This window comes from Camellia sinensis, chromosome 14 (genome assembly GCF_055761805.1).
Source record: "Camellia sinensis isolate YWXY chromosome 14, ASM5576180v1, whole genome shotgun sequence".
In the NCBI taxonomy this organism is placed as follows: Eukaryota; Viridiplantae; Streptophyta; class Magnoliopsida; order Ericales; family Theaceae; genus Camellia; species Camellia sinensis.
In genome coordinates, this window is record NC_138974.1 from 137,991,135 (window position 1) to 138,014,375 (window position 23,241).

General features: G+C 39.1%; 1 pseudogene; it reads left to right on the forward strand.

Moving 5' to 3' along the window:
• Positions 1-478: 478 nt before the first annotated feature.
• LOC145807329 (COBRA-like protein 2) lies at positions 479-7,170 on the forward strand (annotated as a pseudogene).
• Positions 7,171-23,241: the final 16,071 nt, after the last annotated feature.

Here is a 23,241-nt window from a genome sequence, read left to right on the forward strand (position 1 = left end):
AACAATTTGATCTCTCCATTTTAACTGTAATTTCAATTTGATCATTTTATTCAAATTCAATATTAAAATTAGCGATTTTGTTAGAAATGTCAATCTCTTAAAATATACATATAGAAAAAAATTGATGGCTATTTGGACAGAATTATCAAATAAAAACTAAACTTATAATGTAGTCACCAATTTGTTTAAATTGAAATAATAGGATGTGAAATTTAAGTTAAACTATAGAGTAAAAGTGTAGATTTCCCATACTTTATATATAGAGAGAGTGAGAGAGAATGAAAGAGAGAGATGAGATTATACATACAGCCATACCCATACATGTAACTATGCAATGCATGGTCTTTCTCTCTCTCTCTCTCTCTCTCTCTCTCTCTCTCTCCCTCTCTCTCTCCTCTTGTATATCTCTCTCTATATATAAGGAGTGACACAAAATAGCAGAGCTTAAGATTGAGGAGAGAGAATGAGAGTCAGAGAAATGGATTGGAACCCATTTTTGTTTATGGATCAAAGGCCAATTTGCTTGGTATTGACTGTGTTTTCCTTCTCAGTCATCGGTTCTCTTCCACTAACTTGTGAGTCTCCTTCGAATACTTCGATTTTTGTTAGAGAAAATTAGAATTGTTTGAGACATCATAGATTTAATTTGCATTTTTTTTTATAAAATCTTTGAGACTTTTTGCATTTGATTGTGGGAAATGCAGATGGGTATCTTAGTAGAAACATCACTATCAAATGGGATGTTATGCAAATGAATGAAGATACACAAGATGTAAGTTATTGTTTGTTATAATTTATATGTATGTAATGCACCCGTATTCATTTTTTTTTTTCCTTCAAGTAATTCAAGTTTGATTACATTTTAGAAATAGTAATAAGATCCACAATGACACATGAAAATTTATATATACAGAAAGTTAAGTGATTTTACAAAATATTTCGATAATATTTAATAACAAATATGTTTTGAAAATATTATTTCCAAAATCCCAGAGACTTTATTACAATCCCCACATTAAATTTAAATTTATATCATATATTCTATTTTTAATGTACCTTTTGAAATATTTTCTTTATTTGGGTCGAAGGTTTTGGTCCTCAGAATTGGCATGAATTGAGCGCATCAAAAAAAGCTAGTTGGCCTTTAACATACATACCCGAATTCATTCTATTTTTAGCTCACCACCAGGCTTAAAGCTCTAATTAAAAATTCTATACAATATTTGCAGGTGAGAGTAGTCATTTTCAATTACCAGATGCACAAACATATCAAGCCTCCGGGTTGGAGACTAAGTTGGACATGGCAGGTGTAGACACCCCATTTTTGACCGTCCTTAAGACTTGGACGTCATCGTTTGAACACTTGATGATTACCCTTGTTTGTGTTCGTCTTGAGTTCTCGGAGGTTTCGGCTACGCGCCTTACCTCAAGACCTCTCGACTTGTCTGTTTTGTGTCAGGTTTTGCACCAAACACTTGTTGTTTTGTTTCTGAGGGTGGGAAGTAGCTTGTAGGCCATCCCCACACCTCACCGGCCATGGCTTGAGGCCACCGGCCTTGTTTCCTTGCCACTGGCCATTGGTGATCGCCGGTCGGCACTATTGATGGTCGGTCGGCATTGTGTTTGGTCGGCCGGCCACTGTTTCTGATCAATCGGCCACTTTTCCTGGCTGAGACCTTTTCTTGAGGGAGCTTGACCCTTTTGAACCTTTTTTTAGCTTCTTGAGGAAGCTTGAACCTTTTTAGCTTCTCCAAGAAGCTTGACCTTTTTTAGCTTCTCCAAGAAGCTTGACCCCTTTTTTTAAAGCTTCTTGAAGAAGCTTGAACCTCTTGACCCCTTTGCCTAGCTTCTCTAAGAAGCTTGGCCTTTTTGATCCAAGCTTCTAAGAGAAGCTTGGCCTTTTTGCTCAAAGCTTCCAAGAGAAGCTTTGCCCCCTTGGTTTCTCTATATAAGGAGAGCCCCTCCTTCCATTTTAGGGGTTAGAAAAATCTGATATATATCACATATATATCACTCCCTCTCTATATCTCCCTCTCTCTCTACATTTGTGTGGATTAGAGGGTCCAAAAGGGGCTTGTTCTTGGCCTATTGCACACCACTTCATAGCCACACCTTTCCATCATCACTTGGAGGTTCTTGGAGCTTGTTTTCAGAGGTTGAGGACTGGTTTTTGAGACCTAAAGGCTGCTGGTTCTTGCTGGTCTTCAAAGGTAACTTCTTACCCTCTATATTCCCCATTTTTGCACACCCTTTTAGCCTGTCTTACTTGCGGATTTGGGCTTTGTGTATAACATAAAAAAGTTCTGTTTTTTTTTGTTTTTAAGATACTTCATTAAGACCACTTTTGTGTTTGGGGTCGTTTACCCCCTCTTAGGCCTTGTTTGGCCCCATTTTGTGCTATTTTTGGTGAGTTTCGGGACCACCTTGTCTGGGCCTCCTCACCACTGAAATCTTGAGGGATTTCAGTGGTGAGGATGGTAGATTAAGGTCCTAAGAAGGAGAGGGGTGACCCTCTCCCTTGTTGCCTTGTTTATTGCCCTTTTTGGCCTTCCAAAGGGGCTCCTATTTGCATGCTTCCAAGCCTTGTTTCAAGCATTTTTCAGAGGGTTTTAGGACCCCCACAAGCCATTTCCAGAGTTGGTTTGGTCTTGTTGAATGTCCTTATTGCATGTGTAGAGTAACCCTCTTGTTGGCCTTTCAAAGGAACACCCCATTCTAGCATCTGTGGACCTTGTTTCCATGGGTTTTTGGGGCTTATTTGACATACCATGTTTCTGTTTTTGCTTGGTTTAATGGTCCCTTACATGCACCTTACACTTGCCTTGCATTCCTTTACTTTGCCTAGAAAGGCATCTTGCATTTGGACCACCATGCTTGCATGTTTTGGCTTAGCTTTGTGAAGTTTTTAGTCATGTTTTAACATGTTTAAGTTCTGTTTGGTGTCATTTTGGTCATGCTTGCCATGCTTTGTATAGCCTCTTTGCATTCTAGCTTGTTAGCCTTGGATGTGTGTGTCACTAGCATGCTTTACTAGGCTTGTTCTCATGATTTGGCATCATTGGAGACCATATTTCAGTCCATGTTCCATGCTTTCACACTTGCATTTTCCATCCCTTTTCATGCTTTGGAGAGTTGATAGCTTATGCTCCATGTTTGGCCCCTTTTGTATGCTTCCATGTATAGGCCATTTAGATGCCATCTAGGTGTGTCTTTGACCTTAATTTGGCATGATTTGGGACTGTTTTGATTCACTTTGATCATTTGCTTCGTGTGTCATATGATCATAGTTTAAGTCCTTGTGCTTGGATACATGCTTTGCTTGCATTGGTAGGTTGATTTGGCATCATCTTCTACATGTTTTTCAAAGCTTATCATGTATGCTATGTGCCAATGTTTCCCCCTTTTAAGTGTGCTTGAAAGTTGCTTCTATATGCTTAGGTATTCAACCATGTTTGCATGCATGTTTGTATGCTTAGGTACTTGGCTCATGACATTTTGTTGCATGTTTAAATGGTGTTGCATTTGGCATGCATTTCTTGCTAAGTTTCCTAACATGTTACATGCCTTGCATGTGTGCATGGTTAAGATTACACTTTGCATGTTTGCTAACTTGCATACTTGTCCTCATGTTCATGTTGCATACTTAGCCCCCATGCCTAGGTTGCATTGCATAGAGCATGCATGCTTTGCCTCTTGAATTGAGTATGATAGAGGTTGGGCTTTATGTGTTTAATTGGTTTGCATGTAATTTGAAATCAAAATGCACAACTTGGTTTCTTGGGCCATCACGTATTGAAATGCGCGATTGGTGGTCCGAGGGTCAAGCACCATCCTCCTTTGAGTCATAAGCATGATAAGGGGTGTGTTGGTGCACATATTTGCTTGAAATACATTGCCATGCCTTGTCTGCCCTCTGCTGCTGTCAAACAGGTTTCAGCAGGAAGAATTGGCCGACCGGCAAAACAGGTTTGGCCGAGAGCATAATGTTTAGCCGATGACCATTCTAAATGGCCGGTGATGATCTCACTCAGCCGGTAGTATCCCACAACACTCAGAGAAGCAACCTTGGAAGTTGTGCAATTTTCAGAGAAGCAGAACAGTCAAAGCAGAGGCAAACTTGTGCATGGCAGTGACTTTCCGAGCGGAGCCGAGCGTGCATTGCATTGGGCTCTCTTCCCGAGGCCGTTTACTGCTTTCATTAGATTAGTTAATTTGTTAATTAATTAATTGGGCTGTAATAATTAATTAGCTTGTAGGTTAATTAATTTGTATTATTCTTTTGGTCCCTCCGAGCGAGGGTGAATTTGTAATAAGTGTGGGTGCGTGTGTGCATGTCTTCCAACCCCCACTTCTTTCTCCCTTTTACTTACCTGCTTTTGATGGTTAGTATTAGGACATGTTTACTTTAGCATACCTTATGCTATGCATGCGTGCATCATTCATCAGTATTGCATACACCAGGCTCGGCGCATCATACTAACTGCATAAGTATCTCAAATCTAACTTGAATACATGCTACTTGTGCATTTTCACATGTCATTTATAGACTAGCCGAGCCTACTCTAGTGACATTCCGCATGTGTTACATTAGCCATCTTAACATGAACTAGGATCATGCATATGATTACTAACTAGTTTCTGTTTTGGCTTGGAGTACTCTGTAAGTCCTTTTGCTTTAGCATACCGCATGCGTGTGAGTGTTGCCATAATTGCATGATTACCATGAGGTTAGCTGCTTATGTGATATAACTGCTTGAGTGCCTGTGGATGGAGGTCGAATTACCTAAATTGGGATAACGCATTAAAACTGTGAGTTTTAAGCCCACTAGATAGTGGCAAAACCATCTTTTCTAAAAGTCCATTCGAGGGTGGCAAAACTTGCATTTTAGCCTACTTGCGAGTAGCAAACCATCTTCAAAACGAACATGCAATGTTTTGTTCCAATCTAGGCGATTTGGTCTATACTTGTTTGCTGCGCGCATAACATAGTAATTCTAGGCTAATAAATGGAATAAGAACACATAACGTTTTCAAAAACGGATATCATGGTTAGTAGAGGCCGATCTTTGGATCGTGCGAGAGGGGGTGCTCATAGCTGACCTTCCCCAATCGTACCCAAGTTCCCGAGCCGAGGCAACTTTGGTGATGACGGACACGTGGCCTTTGGCACCGAGTCAGGGTTTCCTAAATTTCCCAAAATAAAATATTTAGGTGGCGACTCTGTATCTGGCAAAGCAGTCCATGTTTGGCACTTCTTTTCTAAAAATCTGTTTCTCAAAACAATTTGCCGGATTTGGACTCTTTGGTTCAGATTAAGGACCGCGTGACAAATCGAGTCCGAGCTGTAGCAGCGAGGTCCCCCCTCGCGGACGTGCTACAGCAGGGCGATGAGGTAATTTGGAATATGTGGGGTGCTGAAACTACTGAACAAGGCAATTGTTCTGCTTTCAAGGGAAAGCAACTTGCTCATTGTTATAAAAAGAAACCAGTTATTATTGACCTTATGCCTGGAGCTTCTTACAGTAAGCAAGTTGCTAATTGTTGCAAAGGAGGGGTATTATCATCCATTACACAAGGCCCAAACTTGTTTGGGGTCACTTTTCAGATGAATGTTGGTGCTTCCACTACGTCTACAAATATTTCAATGCCGAGAAATTTCACTCTTGGGCTTGTTGGTTATACTTGTGGAGATCCAATTGAGGTTGCGCCGAGCAAGTTTATTAAGGATAATGGCCGGCGACAAACTCAAGCTCTTGGTAAGTCCACTAGCATTCACACTAAGTTGGTAATTTCTAGTCCTATAACGAAGGTCTAGTTGGGAAGAGCAAAAGTTGGGTTCACCAATTTTGCCCCTTCATTGACTAGAAGAAGTGAACATAATTTAGCTTCTATTTTATACACTCTTCTCTGTCGTTATCTTTCTTATGTTTTTCTGTTGTTTCGGTTTGTTGTAGCCACATAAAATGTGAATTGTTCATACTCTCAATTTTGCGCATCCCCAACTCCAACTTGCTATGTTTCCTTGTCTACATTCTACAATGAAACCATCGTTTCATGCCCTATCTGTAGTTATCAGTGCCAAGGACAACCTAAAGCAAAATGTGTAAGGTAAATCCTCTTATTCTTGTAAAGAACTTTCTGCGCTTTCTAAATCATGTTCCCATTTTATCAGGCCATTTTCTCATGAAAAGAAATCAAGGAGAAAACACTTTCGAGATAGGAATCAGTATCTAACAAGTTCAATGGTTCTAGTATGAACAAAAGAAAAAAAGGAACGACATTACAATGAAATTCTAATCTAAAAACAACTGATTTCATACGATTTTTGAAAACTGTCTTAATTTCCATTTCACTATTTTTACTGATAACCGCAGGCCCGGTGACTCGCCATCAATGTTGCAACTGCCTAATGAAGCTCCACAGCCAATAATGCAGTGTACACAACACATGTGCCCAATAAAAGTGCACTGGCACGTTAAACTAAGTTACACGTAGTACTGGTGGGTCAAAATCATGGTGACAAACTTGAATTATGCAAAGAATTATGGCCAATGGTACTTGGTGGTGTTACATCCCACCATGCAAAGTGTGACAGAAGTTTTTAGCTTCAACTATAAGGCACTCAATCAATATGGTGACCTAAGTAAGTTGGTTGATACTCTATTTATCACATTTTTTGATAGTTTCACTTATTTTGATGATCATTCAAGTTCTATGGATGGTTATGAAATGCATCAACATTAAAGATTATTTCCTTTATTTTATAAGAACGTTTGCGTTTGGTGAGAAAGAATCTTACATGTTCCTCTACTTTCTAACCTCATTTTTCTAGATGATACGAGGATGTTTTATGGTATTCAGTACTACAATGACATGTTACTCCAATCAGGGTACAACGGAAACGTACAAACGGAGGTGGTACTACACAAAGATACAAGGATTTTCATTTTCAGGGAAGGATGGGCTTTTTCGAGAAAAATTTCCTTCAATGGTGATGAGTGTGTCATGCCCTCTCCAGATGACTACCCAAGGCTCCCAAACAATGGCCAACTCAGTGCATGTCGACACCCCATTTTGATGAGCTTTAAGACTTGGGCGCTTTCTTTTGATTACCCTATGATGACAAAACAAGAAGATGTTTCTCACAGAATCCTCAATAAGAAAACTTAGAATTTAAGCCTTTTTTCCAACCCTAAACAGCCACAAATTACCTTTCCAAGGGCATATTCTGACCTCACGGTTGCGTCCAAAATGGTTCGTTTAGCTAGGATCAACCTTCGCTGCACTTTCGGGGGCCTCACTGAAAAATTCTTTCGAAAATCTAGGTTACAACACAATTATTTGAAACTTCTAGGCCAAATTGTAATTTTTAAAACTCAGGGAATATTTTGTTATGTGAGGGAATATTCTATTAAGTCAGGGAATATTCTGTCCATATGTAGAATATTCCGTCAATGTTGATTGTGACGCTAACGTGGCGGTCTTGCTGACATAGCATGACTGGACTGGTCCTTGCTGATGATGTGGCGCTGATTTGTAGTACCCAAAAAAAAAAAAAAGAAACAAAAATGCTGGTGAAGGGGTTTGAACCCCATACTTAAAACTCCACATCCTAAACCTTAACCAGTCTGCCAAAGCATCACCTTGTGTTATATTTGCCCCCAAATAATATTTGACCATTTCAAACCAGCAGGCAGAGAAGGTGTATTTTTGCATTTTTTTTTTTGGTATGGGACACTCCCCTACCCCATTAGCCAACCCATATATCACCAAATACATACCTAATCATCCCCCATTGTCAAAAAGAAATTTGTTTGCATCCATAAAAGAGGAATCCAATCTAACCACCGTGAAAACTTTGCCTTGCTATCACATTCTTGTCTCCCACCTTTTTTTTTTTACTTTAACTCTCCCTCATTGCCTATATCAAATGATCAGATTGTAAGAGAGGAGAAGGACTATGAAATTGAAGAGAAAAGAGCGAGAAAAAGAGAGAAAAAGAAGAAGAAGAGAAAATTCAAGTTTTGAGCCAAAAACACTTCCATCTTCCATATTTATATATATACACCTTCCATGGCTTATACACACTAAAATTCCACCTTTTATACATCCAAAACAACTCCAAAATTCAGAAATAACTAAATTTCAGTAGTGATTGATCAAAGGAAAGAATGAATGTTGTTGAAAGTGAGGAAAAATAAGAGAGTTAGCCACTTTTCCATCACACATACCTAGAGCTCCATTCTAGTTTCGAATTGAGGATTGGGAACACAATTCCTAAACTTGAGGGTGATCAAAAGGAAGTTTGGAAATCAAGAAGTTCAATCTTTTTTTTTTGGAAGGTGAATTTCTAGTCTTTCATTTTCTTATATTGACTATCTCATATTTATCTTCTCGCTTCTTATTTCATAGTGTTTTGTTATAATCCAAGTGATTTGTTTATCTCATATTTATTTTCTTACTTTATATTTCATAATGTGTTATTATAATCCAAGTGGTTTGTTTATCTCATATTTATTTTCTTACTTTGTATTTCATAGTGTGTTGTTATAATCCAAGTGGTTTGTTTAGCTCATAATTATTTTTATTTTTATTTATTTTTGCTTATTTGCTAGCTCTTGTTTCATATTAGTTGTGTTGCACGCTAATCGATAGTAGTTAGTTGAGCCACCTACATATTTCTTGTTTGTTTCTTTTCTTGATTTTGCAACAAGACAGGATTTGCTCGGCCTAGTTGGCTGGCTGATAGCTTCTTTTGGATAAGATGGCGTAATCTCCCACTGTTGACCAATTTCCACCGACGGTTCCAACGAACATGGAGCTTTTATTTTGTTTATTTTTATTTTGAGTGTTTTGTGAGGTTATGTTTTATTTTATTGTAATATTCCATTATCTCTCTCTCTCTCTCTCTCTCTCTCTCTCTCATTTGGTTTGTAATAATTGATTCAAAGTGTTGTAATAATTTCCCGCCCCACTTTTTTCTATCCTGTGCTTTTACTTGCTTTCCTAATTTGTGGAAATGCATTATTTTTTATATATATTTTTTAGTATATCATTGCTCTGCATCCATGTTTCATGCATCTTGATTCGGCTAATTTTGCATTTGTGGATTTAATCAATTCCTATGTGGTTATGTGCGCTACCTCATGTTCTTGAGACGATTCACAAGTCATATCTTAGAAGACGAATCTTTAGTTGCATCTCGTGAGTGAATTGCATTAGGATTTTGTATATAAGATCATGCATATTTTACTAACTTTGTTTTGTAGTTGCTCGTGAGACGTCAGTAAATATATAAGTTTTTATGCTTTAGCATCCTGCTTGTGTGTGTGTTTTTCTTATTATATTTAAGCATCCTACCATGTGGCTACTTGCTTACTTGATATAACTGTATGAATGCTAGTGGATGGGGGTTGTGTCGCTGAATTTGGAATAATGTTGATTTTTCATGTTTGTAAACTCAATTTATTTGGGTTGTACATCTTCAAAACTCTTTCAAAATACATAAAATCAAATTATTCCAAAATAATAACATAGTCTATACTTGCATGCTTCACATAGTAATTTTTTAGGATTTATTAAATAATTGGAATATGAACATATAAAGTAAATAAAATTTATATCATGGTTTAGTAAAGGCATATCTTTTGATCGGGTGAGTGGGGGTGCTCAATTAATGACCTTCCCCTTTCATACCTACGGTTCTGAATCGAGACAACTTTGGTTATGACGAACAATGGCCTTGGCACGAGTCATGGGTTTCCTAATTTCCCAAAATATTAGGTGGCGACTCTGAGATCTGATGATGCAGTTCATTTCTGGAAAAAGGTTTTGCAATAAAATGGATTTTCTAAAAGTTGCCAAATCTGGACTCTGATCTATGTTTCACATTGCACTAATGAGACTAGATCAAATAAATCGAGGGTTTGAACTGTTCAACGCGCACGGGTACCCCCCAGGCATGTTATAATACACCATTTACATTCAGCATAATTGTTTCCTCATTATCGTTAATTGTAGTATTGTTTTGAAAAATTTAAAAACATATATTTTGATTCTAGTTTTAAGTACACATTTTATTTTATTTTTTTAGCATTTTACTTGTAATGTTTTCTAAAGTTTTGATCTAGATCATATCATGTAGATAGATATTTGTCCAAAAAACCCCTAAATATTTCACACCAAAACACAGTTCTTCAGGAACACAATGATAATGAAAAATTAACCAAGAGACAGAAGTGGAGAGAAATAAAGGAAACAGAAGGGGTTCAAAAGGACAGATTAATCCTATGAATCAGCATACAGTGCATTTATCAATACCAAACTCCAAATGGTGAACAAGTTCCAAGATGAAGAAAGGGAAGAGAATTATCAACGTCCGACTCAGCGGGCAATTACCTTGTTTCGATGTTAAATTGTAAACAAAAGCCGTGTGCACTTAGTATGACAACATTTAATTGTATTTCTTGAGGACATGTGCATAAATACCAAAATAACACGACGATATAGTAAATTTTTTAAGTCTACTCACCCTTTCTGAGCCAAAAGGGAAATAAAATAAATAAATAAAGGCTTATAACAACAATTTGTGCAACATAACTAGATTCCAAGAAAAGTAAAAAATAAGGAAAATTTATGAATTTTAATAGCTGGAACATATAGGCAGAGATGAACAATGATCAAGTTGTTCGAGTCACCACCTCCAGTGAGTCAACCTACCAAAAACATAAGTTCTTGGCATGACTACCAAGTGCACATGTGTACTAAATTTAAAACCCAAAAACAAAAATTAAAAGCAAAAACAGAAAGGCAAGATGTCAAACAAACAAAGCTTTAGCAAAGAGGGCAGACACCATGAGTAGGAACTGCAAGTATTTGTCAATGGCATCGAAACATTAGTTGAGGCAAGGTCACGGAACGACATAGCACAAACGACTTGCTAGCTATGTGTAAATCATAGATCACAAAACTTGCAGCGGAATAAAATGTTTAGATCATACCTGATTCGATCTAAAACCTCGTGGATAAATCACGTGCTTCCAGAATCTAATCAATCAATTCCAGCAGTGGGGTGATATTACAATGGTGAATATCACCCACACAAACCACAGTGCAAATGACTTGATCGTTGTTTTTGGGAGAGAGTCAGTTTATGGGTAGAAAACAAAACTACGTTGTTTTCTATCTTTGTTACCCATAACCATATATCAGATATATATTATATTTATCTCATTTATCCATTGGTTAAATGAGATAATATCTGATATCTATATCATCTATCCATATCATGATATGATAGATATATATCCTGAGTGGCTATCCAAATAGGTTTGAATTCAAATTCAAAACCCATTTGGATGAGGTTCAAAAGGTTCTAAGGGTCATGCCACATGGGCGCCCAATTTCTAACATCTCCCACTCGGACATGAGTTGGCATGACACTGCCACGTCTCAATCTCAATCTCCCCAAAAATAAACAATCTCATACTAGCCACTGCACCGTGCGACTACTGAGAACACCTGCATGTGGGAGCTCTATACTAGAAACTCAAAATGAGCCAGCATAGAGACATCAACCCAAAAAAGAAAAGAAATAGTGTCTCATATACCCCAGACCCATCTAATTACACCGGTCCAAAAAACATCTCTAATCCCTCAAAAAGAGCATGTTTGACCCTCTCAATTCTTGTAATATATTCACACTCAATTCACCTCTCATACAGAGCGATATGAGTTGCCGGCAGTGAATATACAACAGTGGTGTAATACTAGATGATCTTCCCTTTGCACTCATGCCATTTAGTTTAGAATTGACCGCTTTCCCAGTGATGTCCCTTAAGGCCGAATCATGCATGACCGCAGGCAACATACCAAAGTAGCAGAACATCAACCCCTTACCTTATGACATAGTCAAAAGTCACAAAAGGGTACATAAATGAAAGTCATATCAATAATGACACGTAAGACTCACACGGTGAGGAAGCAGGGATCCATTCTCTCACCTCATTACTCGGTCGCCAAGCACATATAGTATGAATACATGTTACGGTGGAGTAACTCTTCCATAAAGAGTGATGTCATACTCGATACACCGTACAGATATTAGTCTAGTCGCTTTCTAGCGCCTAACCCGAATTCTCTATTTGCTCGCCTTCTAGGCGCCAAATGAGATCTCGTATCTGGCTAATCATAACAGGCACAACATGGAAAGTGGGTACTAACATCCATGTTTGGTCCTTAACACGACCTCATCTTGGTTATAACCAAGGCGACATACATAGTGGATGATTTAAGCCTCTCTTGGCTCCAAATAAAATAAACCACCAGTCTCATCCTTGCTCGCTCCCAAGCGTCAAGGGCGATTGCTCGTGTGAGTGAGCCAATCTTGCCTGCTGACATCATCATTTGCTAATCATTATGACACAAACCGTAATAGTGTCAACATCCCATCATCTCAAAATAAGTGATCGATTTTAAAAAAAATTGACCACAACTTGCGCAATTATAGATTCCAAACATAAGCCTTATCAGCACCTCTTGCAATAAGTATATACAACGGAATCCACCATGTGCGCCTCACATGAAATGATTTAAGATCACTACCTCTTGCGCAATAACCTCTCTAAAGATATTTTTGGTGACCAATTTGCGTTCATTCTTAATGCGCCCAACTAGCGCAGATGCGCCCAACCAGCACATTGAATTTTACAATGAGCAAATTAATATGCTTCTAATAAGCATTTTATCCACAGTCTAATGAGCAAGGTCAAAGTCTGAACAACTCAGTTAACCATTTATCAAAGATAACACTTATCATGCCGAATACGCCCACATAGCGTACTTTAGGCTCCCACAACAAAGAAAAGATCAAGGAATATAGGTCATCTGTTTCTCCCAAAGACAATCTGAGGATTCACCCAATAGCTAAGGCTCTGGCTTTTACTGATAGGTAAGTCAATGGATTTGCAATTTTGCATCTAGAATCATTCTAAGATATTCTCTATGTAAGTCATCGAAGACAGACCGAGAATTTTCCTAAAACAATCCCTAAGGATCGTACATCCGAGCATATAAATTACATCACCCATGTCCATCATATCTAAAATAGAGGACTGCCCACCCTAGGTGGCGACAACCTTATAAATTCATGGCTCATAATGACTAAGTAAGGAAAAACTTCTTTTGGACCATTGATCATGCCTCAGTGGTCTTCATTGATCATCGTTGGCCTATCATGGCTTGACGAAATCTAAGAACCACTGTTTGGATAACTGCTTTAGGTTGTAAAAGATTTATTGGAACCAGCAACCTTTTTGCGCTCCTAACTTTTCACCATAAAAGCAGAAGTTAAATCCCTACGGATCTACTTATCCAATTCTCTAATGAGAAATCAGGTCACAATGTCCACAAATCAATGTTCCGAACTTATGTCAATTATAGCCTAAGTCAAAATAACCTCACTCCCCAGGAGGAAGTCTTCTCATGGTCTACACTTTCCTCAATGGTGCGACCATTCGGTATCTAGCGAGCCTTATGCCTCAACAATGACTATCCAAATTACGCATAACTTTATAACAGTTTTGCGTCATAATGGAAAGTCAACCAAATTATAAAAATGGTTAATCCTCAAAGACTTTGTCTTAAACTGCGCAACATTGATCCACTTTCTAAAAACAGGGGACTAGAGCCTTTGGCATTATCCTAGGCTCTTTATCATCTTGCGGAGCAATCATGAATGTTTCCCTCTCAATCACCCAGTGATGACGTGGAAAATTTTCACATTTGCTACCACGCAGCTAAGAATGTAGAGTATTCTGCTCTAATGGAGTAATCCATTAGTAGACACATCGCTCCCACTGTCCCTAGGATATTAGAAATTTCTTTCCATTCTCAACTAGGCTACATAGAGCGCTATGCTTGGAATTCTCCATCTTATAGAGTTCCAAAAACTCTATTCACGTCACCTTTACTAATAAAACTTTATGTGACTTAGTTACACTACCACAAAGCTGCTTACCTATATGCACATGACCCGGAGGGTTTGCATGACCGCATACAATAATGCGCCACACGACCCTTTGTGTTTACAAGACAGCATACAATAATGCGCTATAGAACCCTAGGTCTTAACTTCACAATCTTATGAGAAGTAACATAAAGATAAGCTGCTTAACGGTTATAGATCGCCCATAGATGGCTCTCCACTAACCTATTACTCAAAATTGGAGTGTAAAATCTGATATGGAGGGCTCTTAGTTAGGGATATAGGCAACAAACTAGTGCAATTTTCAATTGGGAAATATTTTGCGCCATTATCCACCTAACATTAACAATATTTAATTCCTTATCTCTACTACACAATTATGTTGTTGAGTACTAGGAATAATCAATTTTCTAAGCATCCATCTCTCTTCACAGAGTTTTCTAAAAATAACTCAAATAGATACTCGCCACCTTGGTCAAAACTAAAAACATGAAAGCTGTTATCTAATTGATCTCGACCTCATATGTGCAATGTTAAAAATCGTCTCAAAACTTTTGACTTATGGGAGATCAAATAGTCTTGACTCAGATGCGTATCGTAATCTATAAATGTGTCGAGATTGAGGCTTAGCTATCATACCCTCACACATATCTAGTCACAAATAACATAGTGGACTAAATGCGCAAATACAAATGACCTTCTACGGCTTTCCTACTTACTTGTGCGCACCCATTGCGAACAAAGTTACACATTACATGAGAGCAGGATGTCATAAGCGAGTGGGCCCGAGAAGGTCTACTCAAACCATCGTGTCATCATCTCATTAATGTGATTAAGTATAATAAGCCACTGGTTCATGACCAATGTCATAAACTAATTCCAATCATCTTAATGTGTGAGTTCTCAAAGACAAGTTTTAAAGGCTTAGGCCCAACTAGGTAATGACTCACGACAAAGTCATATTCACTAGATCATAAAAGGGATGTCATGGAGATATCAAGTGCGCCTAAGTCGCCAATTTAACTAGTAAGTGCTAATCCCCTGCACCTTCAAGTCAATTTTATTCTCCATACACTTTACTGCATCTAGTTGAAAGATGACGATACTCCTCTTGCCATATCTATTTCTCGCTTCATAGTTACTTGCAATTAATTCTACTATCCACAAGAAGGAGAGAATAAGCTATCAACTATGACAGCTCCAAAGTAACTTAAGCGCGAATTAGGCTAAAGAGTCTAATTCAACACAATGCTCTCACAAGCGATGCGTCAAATTCTTAGAGTCATTACAACCTTGTCGGCCTTGACCTTTTCATTACTATGCTGCAAAGTTTGCGCTTAGTGGTAAATGTTATTCAAAACGTTAGCCTAGCTAAGGAATTATACAAAGAAGCCCCTCCTCATGTCTCACACTCAAGTGTGGAAACAGTAAGTGTCCAAACTTAGACAAGTTGGCAATGCTAATAGATTTTGCAGCCACTAAGCGCTAATCTTTTCACGTAGTGTTAATAGATTTTGCAGCTTCTAAGCGCTAATCTTTTCACTTCACGTGATATTTCTACGCACACTATTATAGTGCATGAAATTTCGCTCAATCCACTCCCAATAATTGGGTAGAGAGCAAAACACTGCTCATACTGGCTACTCGTCTTACACTTAATGACTAATTTATTTAAGCTCGCATTTCTTGGATGACGTGACTCTTGAATGTTACTTCATCCAATGATGTAACATTATTTACAAATCAAATTACAAAGTCAATCCGCGCAGCTCATTAGTCAAGATCATATACAGATCTATTGAGGGCTTACTAATTTCATAACTCCAAAACTCGCCAACCAAGACTATGTAGCGTGCCGCTAACTATAGCGCACACATTAGTTTTTATTGTGCCAAACAAGGCAACAAAACCACGGCGACTTTGAGTCATGTTTCCTTACTTTGGCTCAATTAAGGTTTGACCTAAAGTCTCCAAGACTTTTGCTCATCTAAAGAATGGGATTAGTTTGTTCACATTTGAACATCTCTACTAAGTCTAGGTCAACCAAATTAACTTCCATAAGCTAAATCAATTTAGAGAGAAATTCGCATTGGGATTAATTTGATTAGCATAATATAATTTTGCCGCAAAAATCTAAATTAAATAGTGACAATATTACACAAGTCGCAAGATCGAAAATCCGCTATGCTCGTAATCATCTCTTGCGCCACAAGTGACAATTATCCAAAATTTAGTTTAATTTATGCGCAAAATATTGGTTTTCGGGAGTTAATCTACAAAGATTTCTCTCAACCGAATAACCTCCCACTGACTATGGCATATACAAAGCATGATAAATTCCATACAATAGCATCTTAATGTAAATTTACAAATAACTCATGCTATATCATTTAATAATGGAATTCTAATAAATAAATAAATAAATAATCATGCTCCTCTAATTACAACATATTACAAACCTAAAAAAAATGCTGTATTCAATATTCAGATTATGCCATAATTAAAGTACATCATCCTGAAATTTTCTGGAATTTTTCTGAAATATTCTGGAATTTTAAATAACTAATAAACACACATAAATTTAGAAATAAAAAATTCAGAAACTGATAAATTGAGCCAATATTACCAGTAGATAGTAAAACATTTCAGAAGTCCACAACAAAAATTTCAACCCCAGAAAAATAATCATGCAACACCAGATGCATTTTAAAGCAAAAAAAATGCATTATTAACACAGGAAAAATATTACATATTTTCGTAAAATTTTCAAAATTTTACAGAATGTAGAAAAATTAATTCTGAGTCTAAGGGTACCAACCATGCTTAAAACAAAGCTATAACGAATAAATTATGGCCAATTAACGCAATTCAGAATTAAAAAACAAACAAACAGAGCGTTAGAGCCAAGCCAGGCGGGAAAAACGGCTCGGCTCGGCTCGGCGCCGCTTAGCACAACTCGGCGCGAGTCGGCTCAAGGAGCGGCTCGGCGCGCGGCTCAGCTGCGGCTCGGCGCTCGGCTCCAGCCCTCGGCTCGGCGCTCGGCTCCAGCACGCGGCGCGCGTGCGGGCGCGGACGGCGCGCGTGCGTGGACAGCGCCGCCGACGCGCGCGTGATGGCGCGTGATGGCGCGTTAGCAGGGCATCCGGCGCGTGGTGGCGCGTGGCTGCGCGTGGTGGCACGTGGCACCGCTGGGAGGCGTCATACAGCGCGTGTATCACACGCGCCGCCTTCCCGGGTGTTTTCTGGTCCGATTTTTTTATACTGCCGGACTCCTTTTTTCAAAATAAAACCGTTTATGGTCTTAAAAAACACATTAATGAACATAAAAAAAATATTTATGCTCTTAATCTAATCAAAGTAGATTTTTTTTTTATTTTACAAACATTCATGTATATATTGTAAACATACACATGTAAAAATAAACACATGATTAAAGGAAACACGAAAATATCCATCAATGGCTCTGATACCAATGTAAATCATAGATCACAAAACTTGCAGCGGAATAAAATGTTTAGATCATACCTGATTCGATCTAAAACCTCGTGGATAAATCACGTGCTTCCAGAATCTAATCAATCAATTCCAGCAGTGGGGTGATATTACAATGGTGAATATCACCCACACAAACCACAGTGCAAATGACTTGATCGTTGTTTTTGGGAGAGAGTCAGTTTATGGGTAGAAAACAAAACCTACGTTGTTTTCTATCTTTGTTACCCATAACCATGTATCAGATATATATTATATTTATCTCATTTATCCATTGGTTAAATGAGATAATATCTGATATCTATATCATCTATCCATATCATAATATGATAGATATATATCCTGAGTGGCTATCCAAATAGGTTTGAATTCAAATTCAAAACCCATTTGGATGAGGTTCAAAAGGTTCTAAGGGTCATGCCACATGGGCGCCCAATTTCTAACACTATGTCACATGGTTCAAATGTTAAGTGGGCCTGAAATAGGGTCATGACTAGAACTAGCATCCTTCTGTTTCAAAGAAGGTTTACAAATTGGAAATCAAGGTCCCTACTTTTGGTGTGTCGATGGCCAGAAGATGGTTGCTGTTGTTGCAGTGGCTGTTGTTATTGCTGATACAGCACTCGCAGCCTTCCAATCTCTCTCTCTCTAACACATCATGTTCCACTGCACAATGCCTAAATTGTCTTAGTTTCTCAATGAATATATGGAAATGAATTCCCAGCTTGCCTGCATAGCACAACCTAATATCTCTTCTAAGGTTGTGTTTGGATTATGAATTTGGATAGAGATTTAGAAATGAAAAGAAAATATTAGCCTTTCATTCTCTCTTTGAATTCAAATGTCATATATTATCGAAATGCTAATTTAAAATTAATGCAGAACAAGCAAGGGAAAGCCAATATATCCCAACAGGAAACTAATAATCTCTCTAAGCAAACAGGAAACTGTTTATCCAAAGCTAAGTAGCATAAGCATCCTATAAAAGAACAGGCTCAATTTTGGACACCAAAATTCTTGGTAACTCCTCAAAATGTGTCCACCATTGGGTGGTGTTAATAACATGGATTTGGAAGGGAAAATGAAAATGAAAAGGTTAATGAAATATAATCTAAATTTTTTCTCCATTTCATGGATGAGGAGGGAGGAAGGGACAAAAAATACACCCAGAGAAGTGTCCAACCTTTTTTTCTCAATTTGAAAAGTTTCACATTGTACACAGGGTGACCATGAGTCAAGTGTGCAACAGACGCTAGTAATATATGTAGTAGTCTTATATTTACATGGTGTTGTATCCTCTCTATATATTGTCCTTCTAAAGGATTCATTGTGCATTGTATTTGTGTTGAGAGTCCAATTGTGTCAATGTCTTGTGTGTAATTCTACACTACTAAGCTCTATAGTCTCAGTTTACTGCAAAGCAAACGATTTCCAAGCCGATGATAAGCATTTCTTGCAACTAACCAACCAATACGTAAATGTATACAATACTATGACATATAAACTACTAAAATATAAACGATGGATGTTTGGGTCCGCCACTTATGTGTCTGACGTGGGCATGCCACCTTTCTAAATATGAATGTGGTTCTTAGACTAAAACAAATTTGTGCCATAAAGTCATAGCTACAACACAATATGCAAGAACAAATGATCAATAGTCTCCTCTCCCTTTTTACATATGACACATCATTGTGGAAGCAAAAGGCAATTAGGCCTCATTTCCTAAATCATGCCATTGGTATTAAGCTTCTTGCGAGCTATAGACCATGCAGACACTTTAACTTTCAGAGGCACAATAGCCACAGACCAGATGAATGAATAGTCCACACGCAATTAATGGTTCCACAACTCAAGGAGACACCACCAAGTCCTCCACTAGACTCAATACGATCCAACTCATCAATCCTTCTTAAGATATAATATTTGGAGTTCTTTTAACATCCCAAAAACCTCTTTGCACTAAATGTTAATTCTATTAAAAGTAACCAACAAAAAAAGGCTAATTACATACCAATCTAGATACAACTTTCTGTTCAACCAGTTTTTTGTTGTGCCAACATGGCTGCAAACAAGCATAGCTACAATCATCCAAGCAAGAAGTTCAACAGAAAAGACTCCTTAATCATAAATCTTAAGAAAAAAAGCTACAGCTTGTGGGCTGTAACAAGCCAAACAAGTGTACCAGACTTAGCAAGGACGTAAGAAGCACGGATACTTCTAAAAAGGTGGCGTGTCCGTGTTAGACATCGACACGTGTCCGACACTCATCCAAAAATGTTTCATTTGAAAAAAGAAATTAGAGTTGGACACTCTTCGAACACTTGGACACACGTGTCCATGAAACTAATTATAAAAATAACTTAGAATACAATGATAAAAGAAAAATCATGTCAATTTATATAAATTAGTGTTATATTGCATTTAATTATTATCTTCGAATGATATATTCATATATATGACATATGATAAATATATAAAATTATACATTTTGTGCATGTCCCCCACGCGTCGTGTCCTACATTTTTTTAAAATTGATGTGTCGGCACGTCCGTGTCATATCTATGTTGTGTCACATATCCATATCTGTGTTCATGGCTTGAGTTCTCTGAGGAGAGACCTCTTGTGAAGCTCTTGCACCAAATATTAAGGCTATAAGTAAATAGACAAAGTATCATAAAAGGAAAGGGGTAAAGGAGATAAAGTGCATACCTTTCTTCGAAGTAGCCCTAGTGACTCTAGGAGGAGGAGATGAGGCAGCAGGGGCAGGAACTAAGGCAGCAGGAGAAGGAACTGGAACAGTAGGAGCAATAGAGGAGTTGATGGTGATCCCAGTCTCCTTAGGCCTGACTTGAGAGGGCATGTCCAACCCTACCAGCAGATCCTTAGGAGAAATGGCCAAGTGCACCTCCATATTGGCTGTCCACCAATTTTGATATCTCTTTAGTTCATTGCCTTGCAGGATGAAGGGAGAAAATTCAAATTCAATCAGGTCTTGTATCAACTTAGAGGTTGCTTCATCCAGCTTGGTTTTTGGCACTTTGAGCTCTCTGGTGGCAAGATTTGGATTAGAAAGGCCGCAGAGAGGGATGGGAATCCCCTGAGTAAGCCCATATTGCCTGGCAAATTCGGAAGGGCAGTAGGCTTCAGATTTGCATTTGTAGGCTAGAGGATTCAAGGTGCCAACAAACAGCTCCCTTGGGATTAGAATGGAGGCCCACATATCTCTGTGTTGAGGTCTGGAGTAGGTCCTATCAGCCAAAAAGGTTCTTAGCCATGTTGGCCCTGTGTTGGCTGTGAAGGGGCAGAAGAAGATGGCAAGAGGGGAAGTTGGGAGTTGATAGAAAAAAGAGAAGTAGAAGGCAAAACTAGAAGGATAGAGGGAAACTCTGGCATACTTCACTCCATAAATGGTGGGGTCTGCCACTAAGAATTTCAAACACTTGGAGTGTAAGTCTGTGAAATATGCAAAAAGCTAGAGTTGGAGTACCCAGAATGTGCCTCATTGATTAACATCCATGGGTTTCTCACAGAATTAGGAACAAACCCTACAGACATGACCCAAAACATAAGGAGCCAAGGATATCTTCTTCTTCGAAGCAAGAGCTTTGGCAAGAGAGGCAAATTCGGGCATAATCCGCTGAGAAGAGTTATAGAAAAGGAATTTGCAAATCCAGTATAGAAGGAAAGAAATGAACTCTCGGTCTATTACATTGCCTTCCTTCTTATTTTTGAAGCTCACAAAATCACTGAATAAAGAGTTCAAAGGGGGAATAGAGAAAGGGACCTTAAGGTCAAGATAGTCTGGACTGAGAGGGGTGCCAATGGGTGATAACCCTATGTGGGGGCCGAATAATGGAAAGATCAGATGGTGTGTATCTTTGGAAGACTGATATTAATCGGCTATATCCTACGAGAGCGGGGAGCCGAATAGAATATATGTGCCGAATAAAGTATAACTACTTAGGGCCGAATAAAGGAAATGACAATGATTAAAAAGTAAGCCCTGGCCCCAAGGATCAAGAAGAACAGGTATAAATACAAGAACAACGGTTATAGAAATGTATGTAAGAATCACTTCACAAAACTGGTAAATGGGCTATCCTGAGCGTCTGAACTAACTTTTCCGTCGGAGTGCTAATTCCGGCACCCCCGACCGGAGTGTTTATTTCTTTTCAGGTGACTAGCTGAGGATCACTAGCGTCTCCCAGGATCCGAAGAGTATTTCCAAACCACTTCCCCACAATTGGCGCCGTCTGTGGGAATACTCAAATACATCCATGGCAGGCGTGACTGAAGATCCTCCGGTAACCATTGACGAGACCGCACAGGGAGATGACTTCACTCCAGCAAATATGCTCGGAAAAGAAACCATCGCTGCAAGACGCGCCTTGAACTTCGACTCACCAACGACCTCAGCACAAGAGACAATGCAAGCGATCATCGAACAAGCAAAGCATAATGAACAAAGGCTGGAGAACATGATCGCTGAAAACCAACATCTCCGTCAAGATTTGGCCCTTGAAGTCGCAAAATCGAGAGAAGCCATGCGCCAAGATCCCGAACGACCTCCGAGGGTCGGTGGACAACGACCTCGAGCCCGACCAAAGGATACCGATAGCGACTCCAACTCATTAACCACAGAGCGACTCCCACTGATCAAATCCGTCACTATAAGCAGGCCATGACATTGCATGCAGACAACGAAGCCCTCATGTGCCAAATATTCCCTCGCAGCCTGGGGCCGTTAGCTGTCAGGTGGTATTACAAGTTGGAGTCGGCCTCGATCAAAAGCATCCATCAATTACAAAAATCCTTCAGGGCCAGGTTCATCACCAACGAGGTGCAGCCGAAACAGGCCGACTCTCTCTGGGCTATGCAGATTCAATCAGGAGAAATGCTCAGAGCGTATTCGCGCTATTGGGAGTGCTTTAACCTTGTCGACGACGCTTGTAACGACTCCATGGCCATCACCGCCTTCAAAATGGGACTACATCTTGACAGTCCCCTTTGCAGTTCCCTGACCATAGACCCCCCAAAACAGTCTGCGCATTGATGAAGAAAGTTGAAGAGTATTGCAAGGTGGAAGATGATGACTTGAGAATAAAAGCCGGCCAAATGTCCAACAAAACGACCCCCCTTGAAATTGCTCAACCAATAAGTTCCGCGCCACCTCCTAGCCCAGACCCTCAGCAACGCGCTAAATGAGACAAAAGGAGGGATACTCATCGATCAAGCGATCAATGCTCCCACCGGACGAATGAACAACTGCAAACCGATAACAGGCATTCAAGACGTGCCAACAAGAAGTACACAGAGTTGTCAGAACCGATCGCTACAATAATGACCAAAGTCCAACACCTTCCATTCTTCAAATGGCCATCAAAGATGGTGGGGTCGTCCGACATGCGAAGAAGGGATAGGCGTTGCGAATATCACAAAGATCACGGCCACGAAACGGAGAGTTGTTACCCATTAAAAGATCACCTGGAAGAACTGGTGCAAGACGGCCGACTGCAACAGTACGTGAGAAAGGGAAAGCCAACCATGGCACTAGCCTTGAGGCAAGACTCACCTCCACTTGGCGTGATCCATATGATCTACAGCCTGCTTGGACCCCCCAGCCGTGCATACAATTCAATCGCATCCAATCCCCCAAAAGCAACGTATTCTGACTGAATGGCCTAAAGAAACTCTGACAATTACTTACAATGACTCCGATCTTAGTGGCACAACAGCTTCCCACATCGATCCGTTGGTCATTA